The sequence below is a fragment of the Spermophilus citellus genome, assembly GCF_964194105.1.
Source record: "Spermophilus citellus genome assembly, chromosome: 5".
NCBI classification, from domain to species: domain Eukaryota; kingdom Metazoa; phylum Chordata; class Mammalia; order Rodentia; family Sciuridae; genus Spermophilus; species Spermophilus citellus.
This window is the reverse complement of record NC_138186.1, coordinates 44431056-44453701: the sequence shown is the minus strand read 5'-3', so window position 1 is coordinate 44453701 and position 22646 is coordinate 44431056. Positions and strand designations below refer to the sequence as shown.

At 41.3% G+C, this 22646-nt stretch overlaps 1 long non-coding RNA gene across 1 annotated transcript; it reads left to right on the top strand.

Annotated features, from left to right (window-relative positions):
• The first annotated feature begins 499 nt into the window (after positions 1-499).
• On the top strand, positions 500-9322 carry LOC308648851. The gene is made up of 3 exons (XR_014021923.1): positions 500-616; positions 8355-8541; positions 8650-9322. It is a non-coding gene; the product is annotated as an uncharacterized lncRNA (long non-coding RNA).
• The last annotated feature ends 13324 nt before the right edge of the window (positions 9323-22646 follow it).

Here is a 22646-nt window from a genome sequence, read left to right as displayed (position 1 = left end):
GAGTTGCTATGGTGATAAGCCCTCCATGGTGGGCGTTGCCATAGTAGTGGGGCTTATCATAAACAGGGACATGATGACTCATCTCCTTGTCTTGTAGTCCAGCTGGCATTTTTCTTCTACTCTCTCCTTGCCACTGGATGTTCTTCAGGCTGGCCAGGGGCTGTCGGGGGGTCACAAAACTCTCACACTACCTGGTCAAGGCAAGACTTTGAGGCACTCAGGTCCATTGGTGAGGTGGTTTTGAAGTCCTGCTATAGGATCAGCTGGAGTTTGATGGCCTCTAGATGAGAAGAGATAAACTTTGTTAGTACATTTATTAGGCAGGGTCCTAATCACAAAGACAGAAGGAGCATCAGAAGGGATCCCACCGAGCATAGTAACCAAGGCATCCAGTTCCAAATTTTGACCATTATCCCATATGAGAGCTGCTGCTGCTGAATCCTCAAGAATGGTCTGCTAATTTCTTTGTTGCATCTCTAACCATCTCAGATTGGTTTATGTGAAGACTGCTTTTTTCCTCCAGGAAGAGACATAGTCCTCTCTTTTCAGTGGTTAATCTTATCTTCTCCAATTTTGGGGAGTGACTGCTGCTAACGAGTATACCTGATTCTGGAAGGTAATTATCCCTTTTGATATTTCCTCTAGACTAACAGATCTTCAGACAAACCCTGAAGATAAGAGAGGGATATGGGTATTCCTCCTAACTCTGTGGCCACACCAATCCCACCAAGAGCGGAATTGGTTATATAACCCTTGTGACTCTAATGGATGCCCTTACAAATGGTTAGAGGTTGATTATTAGTGGTTATATCTATGTTTAGGGCTAGATAATCATTCCAGCCAAAAAAAAAAAATACAGATCAAATCCATCTATGTAGGAAGTGAGGAAGATTGGTCAGTTTGTGAAATTTGACTCAAATGGACGCAGGACAAACTTGTGACTATCAGAGTCCTTGGTGTGGGAGTTATTAGGCTCTCCCACACAAGAATACTTTCTTTATAACCTCCCCATTTTACTTACTTTTGAGAGAATTGACACAAGTGTATGTTTCATGTTATATTAAAAGAAACATTGTTTTTTTTTTTCTTTCAAATGTCCATGTATGACTGTGCTTTGGTTATACTTTCCTGTCAGGTGTTTAAGACCACATTGGTCAAAAATAGACCTTACTCTTGCCAGGCACTGTGGTGCATGTCTGTATTCCAGCAGCTTGAGAGGCTGAGACAGGAGAATCCTGAGTTCAAAGCCAACATCAGTAATGGCAAGGTATAAAGCAATTCAGTGAGACCCTGTCTGTAAATAAAATACAAAATAGGGCTGGGGATGTGGCTCAGTGGTTGAGTGCCCCTGAGTTTAATCCCTGATACCAAAAAATGAAACAAGGGGCTGGGGTTATGGCTCAGTTGTAGAGTTCTTGCCTAGCACACATGAGGCACTGGGTTTGATCCTCAGCACCAAATTTTAAAAAAATGAATGAATAAATAAAGGTTTTATGTCCATGTACAACTAAATTTTTAAAAAATAAAATAAAATAGACCTTGTTCTTATCTAACATTAGGATCAGTTGAGACTCCTCAAGGAACACTCTTGGGAACTTGTGAAAAGCCTCTCAGCTCCTTCAGCTTTTTTTCTACTAGTTGTGCCATCAACTATGATGGATTAGGGACTTGCTGACCACATTGTCTTCCCTTAGAAGCATCAGTGACATTTCTCTCTCCAATGACTCTCCTTTGCAGAATGTGCACTGGTTGGCTTCCTGTTCTCTAGGGTCCTCACAATCCCCCTGATTAGGAGGTCAGATGACTCACCTGAGTTGTGGGGTCCTTTGAGAGGTCCTTTGAGAGGTCCCTGGGTCCTGGTTGACCTTAAAGGGCAAGAACCAAAACATTGCCTTGCCTATTCTTTAGTCCTTTTATTTCCTTAGATTTAGTCTCCAACTTTTGGTTTTAAACATCCAGCAGGCAAGTTTCACCAGTCTTGCAGTGGGAGTAATGGGTTAACATTAGACATTAATTTGAGTGTCTGTAATTGTACAGTTACCCCTTTCATGTAACTAGTATCAGTATTAGTACTGGAAGTCAGCAACATTATATTCTATCTGCCCTATAGGTTATGACTTATTATCTCAAATTAATTCAGGTCATTTTGTTAGAAGTAGCATTTCATTCTAAACTGCTTAATCAACTATTACAATGTAAACTAACTGAAAGTCTAGAAAACATTAAAAAACTAGCAAAAATAAACTGGAAAATTTACACTGATATTATTAAATTATCATTTGTATATTATGTTTTCAGTGTTAAATAAAGCATACTAAAGTAGCAAAAAAAAAAACTAAAAAAAAAAAGAAAACTTGGAACAGTTCTTGTTATTTTTAGCTTATACATGGTCTGAAAAAAGTTAAGTACTACTTGAATAACAAAGAAAGTTAGAATTGAAGAAAACAATAAAGATAACTAAATCTTAAATTTTCTTTTTTTAAATATTTTTTTAGTTGTAGTTGGGCACAATATCTTTATTTATTTTTATGTGGTGCTGAGGATCAAACTCAGTGCCTCACATGTGTGAGGTGGGTGCTCTACCACCGAGCTACAGTCCCAGCCCTAAATCTTAAATCTTAAAAAAAAAAAAAAGAAGAAGAAGAAGAAGTAGAATTTCAGCAAAACACGAATGAGCAAAAGTTATAAAGTTTTACAAGGAAAATACAGAGTGAAATTAACAATAGCAAGAACATACTTAGTTTGTATACAATAGCTTTGAACAAATAAAAGTTTCCTGAGTCTATCTCTGAATATCAGTTACTTGAATTTATATTCAGCAGTTGATGTTTTGTATTTAACTTTGAAAATTAATCAGATGTCACCTCTAAAAAACACATTTATAAATGTTTACCCCATTTATGTTAAATCTAGTTTATCCATTTTTAACTTTAGGTTAACTTTAGGTTTCCAATAAAAAATAAGATATCAGACAAGCCTAATTAATGTCTCAAGCCATCTTTTTCCCCGATTAAAAAGCTTTAATGCATGGACATTATGAGGCCTCTCACATATGAAGCAAGAGCTCTACCATTGAGTCACAACCCTCACCCGGAAGTAAAGATTTTAGTTTTTTACAATGTATTAGATATTCTCAGATAGGAGATAAAAGACCTGCACATGTTTATTACACCTTGTCTATCAGATTTAACCCTTTAGAAATTAAAATAGTGTCTGTCACATATGTCCTTTGTGTGACAGTGAACAATAGAATATAGAATAGAGGACATAGACCTGAAGAGGACTGTACAGTTGGGGATGTTGGAGCTGGGTCTGCCAGCCATGTATGCACACTGAGCCAATGGTTCAGGTGGCCACGTGTCCATCCATGAGGTAGACCCATGTCAACCAACACCACTATTTATGCTACTTTTTAGGACCCTTTGAAAGGGATGATCTCTTTTCTTTTATAGTGTATTTTAGAGTTACCCCTTGATTAATTGGGCCCTGAATAAAGACAGCAGAAAAATGGGGGAGGGGGAGATGACAGTAAGACAAAATTTTAAAAATCAGAACAAAACAAACTAATTCAGGTTAGCAGAACCAAAGGTCAATCAATTCATCAGAAAAACCATGAGCTCAAAAAAGATGCTTTTAAAAAATGACACACATCCCATGATTGCTCTAGTAAAGGAGCACATGTAATATCTATGTCACACCGGAGTGCACTTTGGATCAGAGTTAGTCCAGGTACTTAAAGAATGTGGGAGCCCTTGGGGTTCAGGGAAAGGCTGGACCTCAGGAAAAGGCTCTCAAGAAAAACTTGTAAAACAGCACATTTCTGTCCCACAGTGGCTTGGATTTAAAAGTGACACTTTCTCCTCTGGTCTCAAACTTGTTTAGGGCATTTCTTATGCAACTTACATTCCAGATGCAAGCTTCAGAAGGGTAGATATCAGGCAGCTAAGGAGTAAGGAAAGCTGCCATTTTGAGGCTGGGAGGCAAAGGGTATTGAATAGGGCATCCTGACCCAGAGATGGGGAGGGTACCTCTTTACCTTAGGTGTGAATTACAGTTCCCACTGATTTGAGCCTTGAATGAGGTCCAGGTCCCATGAAGTTCTATTGGTCCAGAGACAAAGATGAGAGAAGAAGAGGATGAGAAAGAGGACTCTTTATCCTACTGGGCATTGAGGTTCAAAATCTCATAATCACTGACCTTCGGGTTCTACAAGAATGTTACCCTTGCCAAGAATCTTTCAATTGCTATCAGGCAACATTTTTTCCCCCAAGAAGATCAAGGACAAAAGCCTCAATTCTTATCCCTAAGGGCTGTGGTATCTGAGTTTCAATCAAGAGATATTCAGTTTTTTACTAGAGTGTGCTCTAATCTAACCATCAATTATTTCAAGACTTTTCCTCTAGTCACCAAGAATCTGAGATGAAGAATGGAGGTTCAGAAAAGACTGAATGAAGAAAGTAATCAGAAACAGAGTTAGGAAACTGAGTATAACTGGGTAGAAACACCAAATGTGACAGGGCATGGGACTTCGTAAACTGAAGCAGCATAGAGACCCCCAACAAACCCCAGTTCTTGAAATCATGTCAGAAAGACCTCAGACATGTCCCACAGAGTATTAGGCATGAGTTTATTAGAAGGTATAGGGAAAAGGGGTGGCCTTCAAGGGAGAGAGCGGGTCCTCTCAGAAAGGAGAAGGATGGCGTGCCTCTCCTGCCCTGCAGTTCTAGAGAGTCCCGCTCAGGTCCAACTTTTGGCTTTTGACCAACTGTGTAGGAACTGCATGGACCACCTCCAAGAGTTAAATATTTAAGAAAATTGAGTCCCCCCATTTTTGCCTCCATTTTCTGCTCCCTTAGTCAGTTTATGACCCTTTGAATAGCCCTCAGCAAGCTTTCTTTGTGAAGGTCTTGATATTTTGTTGCCAGGGTAATTGGGAGTTATGATAGTTTTGGTGAGAAGAGAGGGTCCAGGCCCCACTACAAGTATGTTGTGGGCTCAGGATGTTTGGAAAAGGAGGGGGTTGGTAATCTATTTCCTCTGGTAAGTGATATGGGGGGTGATTGTTGGTGTTCCCCAAGAGAAGGGGTGCAACTTAGTAGAGGGTTGTTTGAGATCAGAGGCAGGAGCAGAGGCTTCTCTGGGGACTGGTGGATTTTTGTCTTTGTATAATAATGGGTTTTTATATAAAGACCATGAAGGCTTAAATGCATGGGATTTCTGATCCATTTGCCTTGTCTTTTGCAAAATAGATTCAATTGAAGGACAGTATTAAAATTTCGGCTACCATTAACAGGCCATTATTCTGAGACTCCTACCTTAAGCAGCTATGGGGTCAAGCAGTATTGCAATAGAAAATGAAGCAGCTCCTTCTCAGGTTTTCAAGATTGAAGCAGTCCCAGTAGCACAGAATACAGCCAACAAGGACTCCTGGGGTACCGAGGTAGTTCTTCCTCCCATGGTTGTCTGTAAAAGAAGGACCTTAAGAATCTTAGGACTAAATTCCAAATTCCATCCAACGCATCCTTCCAAGGAATGAGCTATCTCTGACTTACACAATCCCTGAGTCATCCACCAGGGATCTTAGCTTAGGTGACCAGACATCCCTGGCTCTTAGAGTGGGCACCAGTGCCACTGTACGTAGACTTAGTTCCCCAGAGCATATTCTTTCTCTAATCCCATAAGTCTCTTCTGACTGCTAAGTCTTATCAAGAAGATGAATGCCTTTGTGGACTGGCCTGGCAGCAAAGAATTGATTGCAAAATATAGGTGAAGCCTTGGGTTGGGGCAAGGGATAAGAAGCCAACTCAAAGGCCCTAGGACAATTAAGTCCCAGTTTGCTTTTGGGGACACCTTTTTAATGTTGGGATGAGGTAAAGCTTCCTCCAAGGGCAGTAGCCAAGAATAATTCATGGGACTCCTAAATGTAGTACCCAACTTTGATCATCCTTTAACTGTTTTCATAAATCCAATGAAATTTGGCCTATCTACCCAAGAGGCTAAGGAGCACCCAGGCACTGATTATCATCCAGGCACTGATTAACCTCATTCCAGAGGCCTAATCTATTTCCGTTCCCTCCCCATATCTAAATGATAAAAGGAACTCCACACATCCTCCAGGTCTGGCTTATGCTCCAAGGCAGGGAAAACCACCAGAACCAATAGACCCCAACTTCCCCATGAGGGTTGAGGGTAATGATTGGTGTAAAAAGGACATTTTGTCTACAGGTGGAGGTACCAAGAACACTTCAGAAGAGGAGGAATTGGCAGCCTTGGCACAAAGGCCTCTAAGAGACTAATAAAGAAAAGTAGCCAGGAGCAGATGTGCATGCCTGTATTCCCAGTAGCTCAGGAAGCTGAAGTAGAAGGAATGCAAGTTCAAGGCCAGCCTCAGCAATTTAGTGAAACCCTAAAAACTTAGTGAGATCCTGTCTCAAAATAAAATATAAAAAGGGCTGGGGATGTGGCTCAGTGGTTAAGTGCCCCCTGAGTTCAATCCCTTGTGCCAAAAAAAAAAAAAAAGAAAGAAAGAAAGAAAAGTAAGGAGTCATAAGGCTGGGTTTAATGCCCACAATAGAGATAGAAAGGTTTTTGAAGTGATTAGTCTTGGCTGAGCTATTTCCTTTGGGTGACCACAAAGTTGGGGTAAGTAGATCGTTTTACTGTGTGCCTGTGATGGTGAGCTTTCTCTTGACTCTGGCACAGACTAAATTTATCTGTGGCTCACAATGGCATTATCCTGTCATGGGAGTCTTCAAGCAAGGGGCACCCTAATAGCATTTAACTGCCCAACCTGTGCCACTGAGAGTGTAGCCAAGGGCCAAAGGTGTCTCATTGTCTACAGCCAAAGAAATTGTGATCAGAAGGAAGAAGGCAGTTTGCATTAAAATGAAAATAGAGAAAAATCTAGCGATCTCCAGGAACCCAGCACAAATACATGGCAGGGAGACTAAGTGCCAGAAAGTCTGGCAAAGTTACAAGGTTTCCACTCATTTGGGCTACAGAGTTCTCAACACTCAAATGGAGGTGCTCTTGTGCTCATCCTGAGGATGCCCTGGGAAGCATCAGTTGCTCCTCAGTCTGAATGTGGTACTGTCAGAGAACCTGATAGAAAAGGGAAGTAGGCTTAGGTGAATACAATGGGGAACACCCCAAAGGAGGGAGTGCTTACCTTGAAGCTGGCTCCCTAAATGATTCTGTTGGGGTCCAGGTTCTTGGCATTTCAGACAAAGAATTGAGCAAGACATGCAGAATAGGCAAAGCACAGATTTGTTGAAAATGAAAGTGTACTTCTAAAGTAGAGCAGAGTGGGCCAAAAAGAGAGTAGCTCAAGGCCCAATGCCTGGGCAAGTCTTGTCTTCTGTGCTAAGCTGTGCCTCATTCCCCTCCCCACAGATCTAATTGAAGACCTTGCCCTATTTGTTCCTATTGATATATTTTTTAATATTTTTAGTTGTAGATGGACCAGATATCTTTATATTTTTATGTGGTGCTGAGAATTGAACCCCGTGCCTCATATGTGCTAGGCAAGCACACTACCGCTGAGCCATAACCCCAGCCCCCACCCCATTGATTATTTTTACCTAATTAGAATACAGAACTTGTGGCAGGAGTTGCTCTAGTAATGGAATTTATCATAAATAGGTACAATATGACTCATCTCCTTGGCTTTTACTCCAGACAGCATTTTTCTTGTACCCTCTGGATTGAGGTCCCTATCTCACTATCACTGAACTATATATCCTGAGCCCTATTTATTTATTTATTTATTCATTTGTTTGTTTATTTGTTTATGGTACCAGGGATTAAACCCAGGGGCACTTAGCCACTGAGCCACATCTTCCCCCCACACTTTTTTTTAATTTTGAGACAGGGTTTCTCTGAGTTCTTGGGGACTAGCTAAATTGTTAAGGCTGGCCTGGAATTTGGAATCCCCCTGCCTCAGACTCTTGAGTTGCTGGGATTACAGGTCTCAACCACCATGTCCAGTTTTCTATTATTTAAAATCTTTTATTTTCTCTACTTTTAATTACCGAAGACATAGAATAATAACATTTTGATGCTTTTATTAAAGCTTAAATCAGAAAAATTTAAAATTTAACTTTTTTTTTTAAGAGAGAGGGAGAGGGGGGAGAGAGAGAGAGAGAGAGAGAGAGAATTTTAATATTTTATTTATTGGCGGACACAACATCTTTGTTGGTATGTGGTGCTGAGGATCGAACCCGGGCCGCACGCATGCCAGGCTAGCGCGCTACCACTGAGCCACATCTCCAGCCCAAAAATTTACCTTTTAAAGTGCTTCTATAGTTAAGATCCAACAGTTTGACAATAATTGCTCTATTTTATGTTTTATCAAGATAATCTCCTACGTTGGTGGCCTCCTGGCTTCAGGAATTGTGGTTCAAGCATGGAGCCCAAAGGGCAATGGGTTCCAGAGCTCAAATGCATGGCAGCAGGAAGCTATGACCTGAGCCTAGCCCCAGGTGATGCTGTCAAGCTCTTACAAAGACAGATCTATACCTGCCTGTCCCGCAGGTGTGAGCTGTAAGTCTGTTTCGTGGACATCATTTTCATCATCATTTTCCCCTTCCAGTTTGAAGAGGTGTTTCTGGAATGGAGCTGGGATCAATACTATGTTTTGTTCAATTCTAGAGACTATATTGCTGGGAGTTCTCTTCAGAATCAATAACTGATGCATGATGTTACAGAATCTTGCATGAAACCACCATTCAAAGTACAAGAAAGACAAATGGATTTTAATGTAAAAGCACCAGAAGTTCAGTAATATGGTTTCAGATTCCACCTTGCAACTAATTTAAAGAAGCTACTACTTATTTTGAGGAGGTATCAGAGAAGAATATATACTATTTGCTGAAAAGGATACTAAAGTACTCCTCCCCTTTTCAACTATACATCTGTGTGAGCAAAGGTTTTGTCTATATACTCAACCAAAGCAACATATGGAAACAAATTACATGCAGAAGATTTGATATGCTATTTTTCTTCTATTAATTGAGACATTGAAGAAATTTGCAGAAAAGTAAAAAAGGGGGGGAGGTAATTTCCCTTGTTTTCTGCTGACTTTATTATGTTTTTGATTGCTTAAGATAAAATTAAGTCCTATAAGAGAGTTTATTCAATTCTTTATCTGTTCTAAAGCTTCTTTTTGGTGTATAATTTTGGTTAAACTACTATTTTTACAATATATGATATTTTATTAATATAAATATTCTAACACTTTAAAAATCTGATAGCCTGGATTTAATGCTGTAAATTGTGATTGTTAACATAGAGATAACTAAATCGTTTTGCTAAATTTCTAAGCTATCTAAATATAAATTTCTAAGTTATCTAAGTATATATAAAGAATATACTATTTATAGTCATATGAGATATCATGAGCCATGTCTCTATAGTGTTATAAGGAGCAATCCCTCTTTATTCACCCTTCATCTTAAGACAAATTTAAGGTTAAGATTTTGGCATAGGAGATGTGAAAGACTGTCTTTTTGTTTTGTTTTGTTTTTCTGTTTTTGTTATTTGGGGAAGGGGTACTGAGATTGAACCTAGGAGCACTCTGCCACTGAGTTACATCCCCAGTCCTTTTTTATTTTTTATTTTAAGACCATAATCTTATTAAATTGATAAGGCTTTCACCAAATTTCTGAGGCTGGCCTCATACTTGTGATCCTCCTGCTCAGCTTCCAGAGTCTCTGGGATTACAGGTATGCGGCACCCTATAGGCAAAAGTGGCTATAAGGTCTTTAAAGGTTTTCTTTAAAACCTTTGTTTTAAAGTTGTGCTGTTTACACTGTGACTTAGTTTACAAAATACACTTAAGTGTATATACATGTTCTTATAACTTGTGTTCAAAATTTTTACTGTTCTGAAAAATGCATCTAAAGATATTATAAAATATGTTGAACTTTCTACCCAGAGTACCCAGATGCTAACAAGTACTCTTCTTAGTGAAATGTGACAGGACTACCTTAACAGCAAGTTGATTTTCTTTGATTATATAAATATAGATTAGATAGAATTAAAGAGATTATGGTTATTAGCTTAACTCTATTATGCAACTGGCCAAATGTGGTGGCACACGTCTATAATCCCAGAGACTGGGGAGGCTGAAGTAGAAGGATCACAAGTTAGAGGCCAACCTGGGCAACTTAGTCCTGTCTCAAAATAAAAAATAAAAAGAGGGGACTGTTTTGAAAAAAAAAAAAAAAAAGTTGTGGTGCTGTTTTGTGACTCAGTGGTAGACCACTTGCCTAACATATATGAGACCCTGGGTACAATCCTCTGCACAACAAAATCCTCTGCTGTGGATGTAGCTCAGTTGTAAATCACCTCTAGGTGCAATACCCAGTACCTACAATGCAAATCTATTATGCAGACTGGATTGTTCTACTCTTGTTGATGTTTTTTGTTTGTTTTTTGTTTTTGTTTGCTTTTGGCCTAAGAACTAATATTTCCCAAAACTTCTGTTGGTTAAAATAGGCTAAAAAGGGGTCTTCTGATACTGACTCCTAAACTGTCACTTTCCCTCCAAACCTGGGACCAATCATATCAAAAATCAGGCAATGGAGCCGGGGCTGGGACTTAGCAGTAGAGCGCTCACCTGGCACGTGTAAGGCACTGGGTTCGATCCTCAGCACCAATAAAAATAAATAAACAAAATAAAAGTATTGTGTCCATCTACAACTAAAAATATATATTTAAAAAAATCAGGACAAGGCTCCAGTTTCATGGGAACAAGGTGCTTGGCAAATAATCAGCAATGTCTTCATGGGAAATCCTTCAGAGTCAGCGGAAAATCATGTGGAGTCCCTTGTCAAATTCCACCAAAAATAGTGGGAAGTCCTAGAAAGTGAGTTCTTATGCAATCTAACACTAAAGTTCTCCCCTAGGCAGAGCTATCAAGTGTTTCTGATTTTGCCTCCTTCAGAAATAAATATCTGACTCATATTCCAGTTCTTTCATTGGGATCTATATACTGATCCAACAATAATAAACTACCATCCACATGACATGGAGCCCCAATTCCCTAAGATTAGGAATGAACTAAATAGGATTTGAAGCAGACCTCCTTTGAAATTAAAAGTTCCAAATTATTTTAACTTCTGAGCTTCCTCACACTAAGAATAAAAGCCTCATGCCGGGGACAGACACCAAAGAAGCACAGATGTACATGTTCTGCGGCTAACTAAATCTTCATATGTATATTTCCTGCATTTCATCCCACATTGCCTCCTCTCTTATAAAAAAGATTTCCACACCCCTGAGTCCCCTGAAGATGGAGATTTGAAACAAAAAGTTCTCATCTGTCTTCCTCAAAGCTGCCTTTTGAATAAACCTATTTTCTTGGCAGCCCGTCTCCAGAGTTTTTAGTGGAGCAATAAGCAGTAAAATATTTCCCCCATTGTACCAGGATCACTTATTATAAAATTAATTTGTGTTTTATTTTTCCTGGTTTTTCCTCACCTAACCCTGCTTTCCTCTGTCTTTGCATACCACTCTCCACTTCCAAGCCTGGACAAAGGACTTTGGATTCTCTCTGTTCAAGGAACCATGAGCTCAGAGGTTCCTTTCAGACAAATTTCCTTTTCAGACTTTTATTTGCTGGAGGCTGGAGTCCCTTGAGAGGATTTCAGGTGTATTGGGGAGTGTCTCGAGGAGCCCAGGACCTTTGAAGGCAGCTAGGGAGAAAGAGTGTCCTGGACTGGAAAACAGGTGAGGTAGGTGGATCCTTCATGGGGCTGAGACATTCCTCAGCAAGAGGCAACTCAAGGGCTGGTATGGCCTCAGAGGTGAACAGTTGTTCCTGGGGCCCCAGGAAGCTGTACCCCCAGGAAGCTGTACCCCAATACCCGGACTCCAGGCAAGTGCAATACCACTGAACTGTATCACCAACCCACACATGGACTCCAGAATCCACAAATATTCCTGCACTCAAATGTGTGGGCATGCAGAGAAATCCATGACTTCAGAAGACCTCGGACCTTAACAATGAGAATATCATGGACTCAAATTGGACTGGAGTGGAGAGGAGCTCCAAAGCCATTTTGGACCAAGTGATCACTCTGAAGATGGGAGGACTTACACTAGGATGATGGTGCCAAAAAAGACACCTGGGTACCTGAAGCCCAAGAAGCCTGGGAGGTGGTTAGATGGTAAGGGTTCAGCTCTGGGTTAAAGGATTAATGGGATATCACAGGAGTAGCTTTTCTATACAAGTGAGCTTTTTCTAGTTGCCTTGTTCTTCTCAGCACCAAGTGCCCTGCTTTGCCTCAGGACTCTGATGAGAGTCCCTGCCAGCAAGAAGTCTCTCAGCAGATGTGCCCTTCAACATTGGACTCCCCAGCCTCCAGAACTGTAAAACAAATTCCTCTTATAAATTACCCAATTTGTAGTATCCAAATATAGCAGCAGAAAACCTCACAGCATATTCTAAATAGCACAACAGACAGCCTACTTGAGGAGGAACTGCGAAGACATGGCTGTGATAAAGGTCTTCTGTTCTTTATTTCTTTTCTTTTTTCAGCACTAGGGATTAAATTCAGGGGTACTCTCTACATCCCCAGCCCTTTTTATTCATTCATTCATTTGTTTGTTTGTTTATTTATTTATTTTATTAGAGACAGGGTCTCCCTAAGTTGCCTTGAACTTGCCTCCTGAGTGATTGGGACTACAAGGCATTTGCCCTCACACCCAGCTTCTCTTTCTTTTCATATTTCCATTTCTGTTCAGGAAGGCTCAGGCTTTCTGGAAACAAAATAATTTGTTAATAAACATTAAATAAATACAAAAGAATATTTGTAAAAGAATCTTCATAACAGAAACAAAGAATAATACAAAGAATAACAAGATGAGCCTTTAAACCGAAGCTGATCTCATCTAAAACAACTCAAGCCACGAGGATCTGTTGATTTTATTATAATAACTAATAGGAAACCACAGTCACTCAACCTACCTACCCTGGCAGAAACCTTTCATGCTGTGATGACAATAAAGGGAATATCAAAATGGCACCCTGTATGATTAGAAGCTAATTAAAGTATCTGACATAGAAGAAAAGACTGAGGATATTCTAAAAGAAATGCAGGAGGGAGAATTAATCTAAGTGCATCTATGCTAAATGCACTGAAGTCTTTTGCTGGTTGATAAGAATCCAAAAGTTTGACATCACAGAGCATGAATGAGGCCGAAGAGAAACAGACTTTCTTACATAGGGCTGGCTGTAGTGGAAATGGCATAATCTGTGGGGTCACTCCATGGCATCAGCAGACAGATGCCTGGTCTAAGTATAAGACAGCTTCTCTTGCATTTTTTGTCACTTTTTTGAGGACAACCAGGTTCTACTAAGTGGTTTGCCAGAGTGCTGCATGTGGCCACTCCAGCATGGCAATTTCAGGAAATTCAAACTTCTTACATGGCAACTCAGGCTCCCATAGGATGGCCCAAAGGACAGGAGGTGGAAGTTGCTTTTGGAGCTAGGCTAAAGACTGGCACAGCATCACTTCCACCAATTTTTCTTGATCAACCAGCCAGAGCTCCCCAGATCCAAGGGCTCCCCTTCATCTCAAGGGGAGGTAGCAAAGGACCTGTGGCCATCTTTAATCTCCTACAATGAATAGAATTAGCTCTCTTTCTGCAGGTGATTCATTGGTGGATTGAGGCTCACCTCAACAACATCTATGAAACTTGGTGACTCTGAGAAAGATACAAGGAAAACCTTAAACTGCTCATAGGGGTTGATGTGAGCAGCCCACAGCAGCAGCACAATATGGCAGAAATACATGGCAGAGAAAACTTATTTTACAAGCCAGGAAGCAAAGAAAAAAGGAAATGGGACTGGAGCCTCACAATACCCTTCAAGGGCACACCTCTGTGACCTGAGGACTTCCCACTAGGCCACACCTCTCAAAGTTTCCATCACCTCCCAATAGTACTACCCTCAGGACCAAACCTTTAGCACACGGGCTTTTGGGAACACTTATCCAAACCAGCACCATGTTTTAATCAGGATTCTCTAGAGAAACTGAACCAATAGGAATGGATGGATGGATAGAATGAGGAATAGGCTTATACAAACGTGGAAGCTGGAAAGTCTCACAATCTTCCACCTACAAGCTGGAGACCCAGGAAAGCTGAACTCCTGTCTAAATCCAAAGGCCTAAGAAAGAACCAGGGGAGCTAACAGTGCAAGTCTTAGTCCAAGGGTGGGAGAAGATGGATGTTCCAGCCCAAGCAGGCAATAAGAAAAGGGGATTATTCTTCCTCTGACATTTTATCCTGTTCAGACCCTCACACAGATTAGATAATGACCACCAACTTTGGGGTGAAGTCTACTAAATATACAGATTGAAATGCTAATCTCATCTAGAAACATCCTCAGAGACATACCCAGAATTAACATTAATCTGGGCAACCTGTCACACAGGTTGATGTATAAAGTTAACCATCTTATCACATTGTAAAAATCATATCGTCTGTTCCATTTCAGTTTTTACAGAAACTGAAAACTGCATGAGAACAATTCAGGAAGCCATAGATTAGTGATTGAAAAGAATTTTGACTCAAGGAAGGTGTCACAGAAAGAGCAGAACATCCATGATTTAAATTCCACACCATCACCATCACCCCCAAGAGACAAAAGCAGAGAACTATTGTTGAGGGCACAGAGTATGGTGGGCACTGAGATAAGACCTTTCCCACCACCCTCAATCAATTCTGTATTTTATTTTTCAACGATGTAAATTCTACAGTTTTTTTCTGAACTTGAGCTTCATAAAAACAAATCATAGTGGCACACATCTGTAATCCCAGCAACTCTGGAGACTGAGGCAGGAAGATTGCAAATTCGAGGCCAGCCTCAGCAACTCATCGAGGCCATTTAGCAAGACCCTATCTCAAAATAAAAAAGCCTGGGGAAGTGGCTCAGTGGTTAAGTGACCCTGGGTTCAATCCCTGGTACAAAAGAAAGAGAGAGGGAGGGAGGGAGAGAGGGAAGGAAGGAAGGAAGGAAGGAAGGAAGGAAGGAAGGAAGGAAGGAAGGAAGGAAGGAAGGAAGGAAGGAAGGAAGGAAAAATATGTTACATATTTGTGCATATAGCTTCTTTTCTCTCAATTTTATGTCTGAGACCACTGGAGGCTATCTAAGTCTGTCAACAAAACTGCAGTTACATATCCTGCCCATGTGGCGGATGAATACTAAACACAGATGACTTGGAAAAATCAAGAATTGTGACATGCTGTGGAGTCAAACTCAATTTAGTCATGAGCATGGGGAGATCTTCCAGAATTCTTTATCCCAGCAACCTTGGCAAAAAGGTCTTTATAATAGAGTTGAAACTTAAAACACTAGACTCCGAGGAAATAAAAAAGGGGGACCTTTAGTTTTCAAGTCTTCTCATCCCTACTGCTGCTGGGGTGGCAATATTAATAATACCTATTAATTATAGGTATTTCAGCCTTTTTTTTATGGTACTGGGTTTTGACTCAACCCCGCTGTGCATGTGGCAGGCAAGTGCTCTACCACTGAGCTACATCCCCAGCCCTCGAATTAAAAAAAAAAAAAAAATTAGTTGTAGATGGACACAATCCCTTTATTTTATTTATTTATTTTTATGTGGTGCTGAGGATCGAATCCAGTGCCTCACACATGCTAAGCAAGCACTCACCACTGAGCTACAATCACAGCCTTTCAAATAACTTTTAAACATTCTTTTCCATCTAAAAGAGTCTCTCTAGTAAGTGTCCAGTGTTTGAGGGTTCTCCTTGTCACCTTTATTCCTGACCAAGTTGAATCTAGATGTAGGGGAGGAGGTGTCAGCTCTATACATGGATCCCATGGGTCCTTTGGTCTTTAGGTCTCTACATTGTTGTTTCTAGACTCAGATCCTTGGGTCCAGACATTAGAAACAAAACTGAACCCAGAAAGAATTTAAGCATAGTCAAGGCTTCATGGCAGTGGGTAGGGGGATTAGCTTGAACCAGAAGGAAGACACAGCACCAATGGAGAGGGTCAGGCTGGCTCAAAGGACAAAGGAATACTTTTTTTTTTTTTTATTCTGGGGATTGAACCCAGTGGGGCTTAACCACTAAGCCACATTCCTGGCCCTTTTTGTGTTTTATTTTGAGACAGAGTCTCGCTAAGTTGCTTAGGGCCTTGCTTAAATTGCTGAAGCTAGCTTTGAACTTGTGATCCTCTTGCCTCAACCTCCCAAGTCACTGGGATTACAGGCGTGTGCCACCATGCCCTGCTAAGGTGTACATCTTTTCTAGCAACTACAGGACCAGCATGGACTCCATCTCTTGATGTGGTCACATGGAGATGGGAATTTTAATTGTACTGCTCTCTTCTTCGTCACATCTCTTTACACAATACACATCTCGTTCCCATCTCAAGTCTCCACCTTGGGGTGTGCATTACTCAGCTTTTCGTCACTGTAACCAAAATATTTGACATAAACAATTTAAAGGAGGAAAGATTGACTTTGGCTCATGGTTTCAGTTCGCGGTCAGCTGGCTCCATTGTTCTGGGCCTGAATGAGGCAGAACGTCAGGGCAGAAGGGTGTGGTGGCAGAAAGGTGCCCAGGTCATGGCAGTCAGAAAGCAGAAGGAGTAGACTGGGCTGGGGACAAGAAATACCCTTTCAGAGCTAGACCACAGTGACCTATGTTCTTCAACTAGGCCACACCTCTTCCAGTTTCCATTATGTCTCAATAAGCCTTTTAAATTTTAATCCATCAAATGGATTAATCCACTGATGAGGTTATAGCTCTCACAATTCAATCATCTCCTAAAAGCCCCCATTTCTGAACATGGCTGTCTTAGGAATCAAGTCTTTGGGGGACACTTCATGGCTAAACTATAACAGAGTGTGCATTTTACTATGCTAATAAGGTAGAAGTAACTAGTGACTGTTCTACACCTGTGTTTGCCCCTCTCCACCAGGAACCTGCCCCTTATAATCTAGGAAAGTCTCTAATGCTATTTTCAGAACAGAGCAGACTATTGTCCTGTCTCAGTGGGTCTGATTTTAGTGACCTTGTCCTGTCTGCCACTACTTCTTGGCATTTCTGCTGACCACATAGTCTCAAAAGGTTGAGCTGATTTCTCAGCCTCCCACCTCTTGGCATGTTATCTTAGTTTACAACCTTGAAGACTGGCTCACTTTTTAACTCCTAATTTTCTGGTATTGCTGTTAAACCCATAAGACTGAGAGCTAGGCTGGGCACAGTGACACATACCAATCATCCCAGCAACTAAGGAGGCTGAGGCAGGATTGCAAGTTCAAATCCAGCCTTAGAAACTTATCAGGGCCCTAAGCAACTTAACAAGACCTTATCCCAAAATAAAAAAAAAGGCTGGGAATGTTGCTCAGAGGCTAAGAACCCCTGGGTTCAATCCCCAGTACCAAAAAAAAAAAAAAAAAAAGAAAAGAAAAGAAAGAATGCCCAGAGAACTTGTTATCTCTTCTGCTCTCTACAAGTGCCACAGAAGATCCCATCTCTTTACTCTTGTATCATCTCAACGTGAGCAGCACTATGATGAACACTGTACTTTTTCTAGAAAAGCTTAGCATTTTCTCAACCTGCACCAGGGAATTCTCAGCCCCACCATCCTGAAATTTCTTCAGTCTTGATTTCTTCTAACACCATCACCCCCAGCATTGAGACTCAGGTAGGGGTGGCAGAGGCGGTGCCAGGGGCACATTTTAAGGGAACCAGTGAAAAAGGTGATGCATGAGACTGTCATGGCGCTCCACCCTGCCTCACCCTGCTCAGCCTCTCTGCAGCCCCCATGGTGCCCTCTTCCCCTGAATTTCCTCCCCTGCTCTTCTATACCTGGATCAGCTCCTTCCATCCTCATATGTGGCCACCCTCTGCTCAGCCAGACCATATCTTCCCTGAGCAGGCCCAGAACCATACATCACAGGCAGAGTTATCTACATTTCTAGGGCACCTGCCAAGAGCAGGATGTGGAATTGGTGGCTGGTCTGAGTTCTCCCATCCTACTGGAGGGCAGTGGAGTTAATCCGGACATCCAGCACTCACAATCCACCTCCCATCCCCCCCGCCCCCACTGTATGGGTCTCTCAACTTCAGGATGAGCTCATGGCCTGGTTATGAGATGAAACCGACTGAGTGACATTTGGGGAATGAAAGTTTATCACTCTCATTTCTCCCCACCCCACATTGTTGTGGGTGGCTGCAATGTTACATATAACCACAGTCACAAGTAAATCTGAAGCATGATAGAACCCAAGCCATGGCAGTAGATTAAGTTGAATATATCAATTAGGAAAGTTGAGTCATGCTTCTGTACTGTAATCACAGAAAAACTGAGATGTGCTCACCACACACACACACATACGCAGAAGCTGAGTGGAGCCCCATAAATCCAAGATATGGAAAAGGCTCCCCCTGGTGGAGCTGCCCGAATTTCCCCAGGAACTACCAGCCCCAACTCAAGCCAAAACCCAAGCAATCTGCTATCTCATGCAAGATTGGAAGGCTATCCTTTACTTCAGGGCCAAGTTACACTCCTGGCATTCTCTGTCCTGAAATGACACCCAGTTCCAGGAAGAACTGGTTTCTGGGACAAACTTTCACAGACACCCAGGAGACAGTCTGGCTGAGCGGGTTGCCCAGTGTGTCTGGTGGTGGAGAACACTGCTGCTCAACCCCACTGGGTTGACCACAGGCCCCACCCCTGGCAAAGGGGAGCCAGGGCCACAGGGTGAGGGTGAACGCTGCTGCTCATGCTCCTGAATTCACAGCCAAGAAGAAGGAGGCCTCCCAGGACAGGGCTTTGTCCCATTTCTCCAGTTTTGATTTCACATTTTCAGTTACCCATGGTCAACCACAGCCCAAAAATATTAAGTAGAGAATCCCATAAATAAAAAAATCTGTAAGTTTTAAGTATCTTTTATTACAGTATGTTGTTAAAATTGTTTTATTATTTTTTATTGTGCTTAACTAATAAATTTCATAACAGGTATATATGTACAGTATACAAAACACAAATATATATGGCATTTGTTATCCTTCAGAGGTCCATTGGGTCCTGGAATGTCTTCCCCAATGGATAAAAGATGACTACTGCGTATTTTAAAGGAGATCCTGCTTCATATGCAGTTCCTGTCTATAGTACCTTGCCTGTGCCACTGAGAAATATCCTAGTTCAACAGAAGGGAGTCAGCTGGGACCATGCATGTGCCCTGCCTTCATCTAGAAGCAACTGTTGACTGGATCAAAGTGGACATTGGACAATTTACTCTAAAAACATAACTACACATTGCCTTGGATGCATGCTGGTTTTCCAGTGCACCGCTGTTTTCTGAGGGAGAGGAGCCTATCACACATATAACTTCTAAACATTCATCCCAAAACCAGGTCACTTCCAGGTGCTGGATCTACCTTGGCTTGAGAGTTCATGATGATAGGTTGGCATGAAGCTCCAAAGCAGAATCCCCTCCTAGTGCTGCCACCCGGGGGCTCCTCTCATGTGACCTGAGGTGGGCGGTGGAAGGGAGCATTATACCACTTCTTCAGTTCTCAACTTCAGTAACTTCTATAGAGCTTTCTCCTGCCTGATCCAGCTTTGAGAAAGTGATTAGAGCATGATTAGAGAAAATCATTAGAGTAGTCCCAGAATACACAGTGTAAGCTACAATAATTAATGGTTATAGCAAAATAGATACACAAGTGAAACAGCATTGATAGTCTAGGAGCTTCCAATACAGAGCAATGATAGACACAATATTAGAGAAAACTAAAAAGCCATGTTTAACAAAGAAGTAATATCCCCACGAAACATTCATAGGAATGGAATATGAATGGAGAACATGAACAAAGTTAAAGCTGTATCTGGACTTTGGATCCAGCCAAGGGTAGCTGGAAGTTCAAATCCTGTCAAGCAATGAGAAAGAAATATATTGCCCAAAGAGATCCAGGACCAGCATCATGTTCACTACTCAAAAATCAGGGGCTGAGAATCACCTCTTCCTTACCCCTCTACCTCTTCAAGGGAGAAGGCTGAATAAAATAAGTGACGACTGACTTTGCCTGGGAAGGTGGTCTAGGGAGGCCTGCACATACCCAAAGGGCCTACACCTGGACTTCACTCAGCCTCTCGGGGCCTGGGGTTGTAACTGAGTCATCCCCAGGATAATCCCAGGGCAGAAGCTCTGGCTGCCACCTAAGATCTCACACTGGACACCTACCCCTGGCTAAGACAATTGCATAGTTAGTAGACAGGAAGAAATAAGACAACAGAGAGAGAGAGAGAAAATCTAGAATCCTGTCTCCAAGTTAAAAAAAAAAACGGGTTGGGGATATGGCTCAGTGGTAAAGTACACTGGGTTCAATCCTCCATATAAATAAATAAAATTAAAAGTAAGCAAGCCTAGGGCTGAGGTTGTGGCTCAGTGGTAGAATGCTTGCCTAGTGCTGGTGAGGAGGCATTAGGTTCAATCCTCAGCACCACATAAAAATAAATAAATATAAAGGCATTGTGTCCACTTACAACTGAAGAAATATTTTAAAAAATCAAGTAAGCAAGCCTAAAATTTAGGCACAAAGGCATTATTATTAAGTCCTGCAACAGAAAAATATTATTCAGCAAGTTATTTAGGAGAAATGATTATTTTGGGAAATACGTGTATATGTAAATCCTCCTCTTATGTAATACACCCCAAAAAATCCAAATATTTTTTAATCTCTGAAAAAGATAAGATGTTCTATGTTGGCTAAAAGAAGAAAATGAGCCAACAAAACAAAGGAATAGAGTGATAAATCTGACCACAAAAGTTTTAATTTTTATACCTAATAGAAAAAAATGAAAGACAATAAACAAGGAAAATGTTGGCAGCACGGGCAGTGAATCCAGACTTTCCAGGTAAGACCTTGGACAAGTTATTTGACCTCCCCCATGATCCTATTTCCTCCATACAATGAAACTGATAATTGCCCTTGGCCTTGAAGTGGGTTAGGATTAACAATTGCTACACCCGGAGCTGGTAGAATAGTAACTAGCACATAGCAAGCACTCCAGAGCTATTTCTACTTTATTTTATACATGTGAGGCATGGACATTGCAATTCATAATAGAACATAACCAATTTACAATGATCATGAAAAATTCAATTTCATTCATAATTTTAAAAATGGTTTAAAAAGCAAGTATTGCTTCCCTAACTATGGGGGTCATATTCCTAAAAACACTGTGATTAAGAAAACCACACTAAAATGTATGGGGCTGGTATTGTTGTTTTGTTTTGTTTGACACTAGGGGTTGAATCCAGGGGCTCTCGACCATTGAGCTTCATCCCCAGCCCTTTTTATTTTTTATTTTAAGATAGGGTCTCACAAAGTTGTTGAGGTTGGCCTCTAACTTGAGATTCTCCTGTCTTAGCCTCCAGAGTCACTGGAATTACAGGTGGTGCTACTGTGCCAGGCTCATATGTGTTTGATATTTTTAAAAGTTCTACTTTTTCCTACTTTACTAAAATAAACTCATAAAGAGATTTTAAAAAAAAAATTTTTTTAGTTGTAGTTGGACACAATACCTTTGCTTTATTTATTTATTTTTATGTGGTGCTGAGGATTGAACCCAAGGGCCTCGAATGTGCTAGGCAAGTGCTCTACCACTTAGCCACAATTCCAGCTCATAAAGAGATTATCAGTTTTACAGAACTTAGATTGGCAACTGTTACTGAGCAGTTCCCATCCATTAGCCTACCCTCACTGGGGAGAAGTCATCCATTGGCCTCCCTCTCCTTTTGATGGTGCACATTATTAAGTGGGCCTACAAGAAAGGACTATGAGGGGCTGGGATTGTGGCTCAGCAGTAGAGTGCTTGCCTAGCATGTTCGAGGCCCTGGGCTCGATCCTCAGCACCACATAACAATAAATAAATAAAGGTATTGTGTCCAACTACAACTAAAAAAGAAAAAGAAAAAAGAAAGGACTATGATGTTAGTTTGCAAAGGGATCTTCAAGTGAGCACTCAGTGTCTCTCCAGTCACTGGTGGTTGTAGATAATGGCAATTATTGCAACAGAGAAAATGTGACCCAGGCAGAATGTGCAGAATGTGCCATGGAAAATTGTCCTCAGAGACACTCACCGTGTCTGGAATGAGCCAGTAGTCCCAGGCCAAGGATTCAGATTTGCTAGACCTGTGTATGGGCCAGGTTTAGGCCAAGCACATACCTTTACAAGGCTCCTGAGGTGGTTTCGATGTGCACCCACCTGTGGTGAAGTGAACCTGTGGATGGGGTCAGATCAGGGAAGGGAGAGACTTGGCTTCTACTCTTGCTCCTTCACTGCGTTGCAGTTTGATTACAGACTAAGGTTTCCATTTCCTAGGTTTCAGTTTCCTCCTTTTGCTATAAAGGGGAAGAGTCGGGCTAAAGTGGGATCCTAATTCTGTTGCTGAAATCTTGGTCCTTGTCCCTGATGCCAATCCAATAACAAGGACATGGTTTTGAGAAAAAGGAAAAAGTTTATTGCTTTGCTAGCAAAGGAGAAACACAGGGGACTCCTGTCTCAAAGGCTGTGATTCTTCCCACTAGCAGGAACAGGGGGTTTTTATAGAAGTGATTCAGAGAAAATGAGGGGAGAGATCAGGCAGGAGAAT